At 36.7% G+C, this 4,023-nt stretch overlaps 1 protein-coding gene across 1 annotated transcript in view; it reads left to right on the top strand.

Annotated features, from left to right (window-relative positions):
* The window catches only part of GABRA2 (gamma-aminobutyric acid type A receptor subunit alpha2), a 212,306-nt gene that overhangs the window by 198,938 nt on the left and 9,345 nt on the right, over window positions 1–4,023 (top strand). The window lies entirely within an intron of this gene.

Below are 4,023 nucleotides of genomic sequence, written 5' to 3'. Positions count from 1 at the left end.
TCTAGAGCTCTATAAATACCCTTTGCCTCCCAGCTTTTTCCTCTATTTCCATTGATTCTCCTCCTGTCCCACTATCATGCTCATTCCCCACCAGGATTTCAGCACTTCCTCTTTGTTACGTTCCCCTTGATCCTGCCCTACCATCTTAGAAATCTTTTGCAGCAGATTTTGCCCAAATCAGTTCATCATTTGATCATTTGACTGCTACATCTCTGTGCATTGATTGTAGATCTAAGCAAAGTTAATTTCTGGACACATTCTATATTATCTGCATTGGTAATGATGTTGCTTATAGGTTCAGTTGTGAGGCTTTTTATATTCTTTATATGGTGGTAAATCTATATTGAAGAATATAGATTTGAATTTATCAGTAAGTACTTCAAGTTTTCTTCACTTCCAACCTACATTCTTCGTGCACCACAGCTTCTTGGGTTAGGTGCTCAGCATACAGATTGAATAAGCATGATGAAAGAATAAAATCCTGATTAAAACCTATCTCAAAATAAACCTGGTAGTGTACCCTGGCCGTATTTGAGTGATTGCTCTTATACTGTGATGGTTCCCCATGAAAACAATCGAGTGTTCTGGAATCTCCATTTTCACAATGTTATCTAGAATTCATTATAATTCACCCAGTCATATGTCTCTGCATATTCAATAAAGCACGTGTGAACAGTTTCTGATATTCTCTGCTCTCAGCCAAGATACATCTGATATTAGCAATAGTACCACTGGTGTGACATCCTTTTTGGAATCCAAGTTGCAGTTTTGAAAACTCCCTGTTGATATACCGCTTCAACCATTTTTGGATTATCTAGTATTTGTAAAGCCTGGGACATAGCTTCCAACATCACAGCAACACACAAGTTACCACAGTATCACAAACTCTCAGATGGGTGGTATTAAATATCAACGAAGGAGTATTTATAATACAAAAAGGAGACAAGCAGAAACGTGGTAGTTCAAATGTACACAGCTGTAATTGAAAGTCACTAGAGACTAAAGAGCAATAAGAACCACGGGGTGTGGAATTGTGTCTCTTAGATTTAGGAATCCGAGGAACAAGAAGTCAAGTGAATGAAGAAAAGGAGTAGAACCTACATGACCTATTGGGTAAAGCCACGTCGATTGGTAGGACATCATTCGAGTCATGTTAGCAACAGAGGCGAAACGAGAGGAAAGGGGGAAAGAAAAAGGAATTGAATAAGCGGTGTCCAAAGAGTCCTCAAACTTTAAGGAAATACATTAATCAATCCATTTAGTAGGAAACTCTTTGAACTATAAATGAGCTGCAGGTAGAATAAGATCAAACAGATCCATGAAAAACTCAACATAGTGAAACAGACAAAAGTCATATAGCAAAACTTAGAAAGAATTACACCTTAAAACTATGTATATGTGTACAGAGTTGTACAATTAATGTTCACAGCAGCTTTTTTTTGGTAAATAAAATTGCCTCCAAACACATGTAACCCAGCTGTCTGTGAAATATTACTCTCCATTAAAGGAAAATGATTTATAGATACACACTACTAAAGGCAAAAGCATATATACATGGAATAATTTCATATAGTAAAATTGTAGAAAATACATATTAATTTATAATGTCAGAAAGTATGCTAGTGCTCGACAAAGAGATGAAGAAGTAGATGCAGTGAGGATTGCAATTGGGTAATAAATATTCGTTATCATGATTGTGGTAATACTATCATAATTGTATACATATATGTCAAATTTATACTTTAAATATTGAAAATTCATAGCGCACTCATGTACCTTTATAAAACGGTTTGCAAATGTTCGGAAATATTAACAAATAACTTTCCAGAGAGATTAAATCAGTATAAAAAGAGAGCCTCTGTTACTATATCTTATTCAATACTAGGACACTAAAAGTTCCTTAAAGCTTACCTGATATTTTGCTAATAATATTATCTAAACAAGCCATCTCATTGTTGCTTCGTTTGTATTTATACAAAAGTTGAATACACTTTCATATTTCAAATGATTTATCATCTGTATATACTGTGTATATGTATGCACACATTTACCTTATATTCTGTTTGTTTATTCTTCTGTATCAGAGTCTCTCAGGAAAATCCTCTGATACTCTGACCTTGATCAGTTTGATGCCTTCAAACACAAACTTCCTGTGTTTCTACAGACGTCTTTAGTACCGCCTCCGCAGGAAGCAAACTAAATTTATTTTTCTGACTTTATTCCTGCTACTATCATCACATTCCTAGATGAGTCAATAGAATTATTGCTATTTTGAATCACTTACTGCATTGTAAGCGATCCGTAGGTGGTACAAAGGTATCTTAGGAGACTGTTAGTCTAAAGGTTGATGATTCCAGCCCAGCAATCAGTGGTCAGAATGAAAGGCCTCAAAAAAGTCACTACCATTGAGTCCACTCACTGCCCTTTGTACTTCCGACTGTATATTCTTACAGTCGAAAGACTCATCTTTCCCCCGCAGAGCAGTTGGCTGGTGGATTCCATTTGCCTAACTTGTGGTAAACAGCCCAATGCATAACCTACTATGTATGCCACAGTGGCTCTTATTAAATGTTGCTTCTGAGCTAGAGCATCTGAGGTAGAAGATGAAAGGCCCACATTTCTTTGAGGATGACATTTAAGAAACCCTCTGGAGCACAGCTTTACTCTGCAGCCAGGGCTTTGGATTGGGTCATATGGCTCTCCCAGTTTCTGCACTTCTACCTCAGATACACTAAATCAAAACCAGCATTTAACAAGATTCTTACTGATGCATAAGAATCACCCCAGGGTCTGGTTAAAATGTCTATGCTGATTCAGTTTACAAAAGAGGTTAGAAATTCAAATTCTCAGCAAGGAGCTCAAATTGAAAAGAACTGGCTCAAAGGGAAGTCTATAACACACGGGATCTCTTTGTGTTGGAATAGACTCTTAGGGTATAAACAGTATTGAAGGTGAGTAAAAATAAATAAATATTTTAAAGTAAATTTTCTTTTACATTAACTGGTCCCTTATGTACATTATTAGACCTCTATTGGCTCTCCCATAAAATAGTTAATTGCAGACATTATGAGTACTGATGCCACAACTAACCTCTGGAGTTAATTGCCTTCTTTTCTACTCAGTAATCATGATTTTCCTAACTGCTGGCAAAAGAGGGATACAATACAAGAAAATAAGTTGTCTTTTAAATCATCTGAGGAAGAAAAAGGTCTTTCAAAATAGTGATTTACATTTTCTCTGAGTTTTATATTTTATCAGCCACTGGTTTTATCTCCTATAGATTGCTACGCTTCATTAAGAAATAAATTGTATTCTCACAATGAATTGCATTCCAGAATTAATTTCATATTTATTTAGCTTTCCTTTGAATGGGGCACTTCTTAATCACAGTTCCATTGTAATCACTGGTTCAGTGCAACTGCCTGATCCTTTGCTTAATATGGGATTCAAACAAATGGCTACTGAGCTTAGGGCTTCATGGAATCTCTGTTTCATTTGTAAGTTAATAACAACGGGCAATAAAGTGCCTACTTTTCCTCACAGAAAATTCTACTTCAGTCTTATTTGTCTTTGTAACCACCACATTATGTAAGGAAAAAAGTGATTCATGTGGAACAAAACAAATATTGAAAATGTTTTAGTCCTTTATTTAAGAAATACAGTGTTCAAGCCTTTAAGACCCCAGATGCAGTATCATTTGATAGCTGGGCACCATCTGCTTTCTTCACCACTTTTGCTAATGCAGCCCCTTTGTCCTCAGCGATCGAGTAGGCACAGGCTGGTGTGCTTCTTCCATGTGGGTTTTGTTGTCTCTCAGCTAGATGGCTGCTTGTTTATCTTCAGGTTTTCAAGGCTTCAGGTACTATATCTTTTGGTAGCTGGGCACCATCAGCTTTCCTTACCACATTTGCTTGTGCACCCATTGTCTTCAAGCGGGTACATAAGCAAATGCGGTGAAGAAAGCTGATGGTACCAAGCTGTCAAATTACATAGAACCTGGGGTCCCACAGACTGGAAGATAAA

This window comes from Echinops telfairi, unplaced genomic scaffold, assembly GCF_000313985.2.
Source record: "Echinops telfairi isolate 266 unplaced genomic scaffold, ASM31398v2 ScPeMD7_7468;HRSCAF=8506_0, whole genome shotgun sequence".
Taxonomy (NCBI): Eukaryota; Metazoa; Chordata; class Mammalia; order Afrosoricida; family Tenrecidae; genus Echinops; species Echinops telfairi.
Note: the sequence above shows the minus strand (reverse complement) of the source record. Positions and strands in the feature narration are given on the sequence as shown.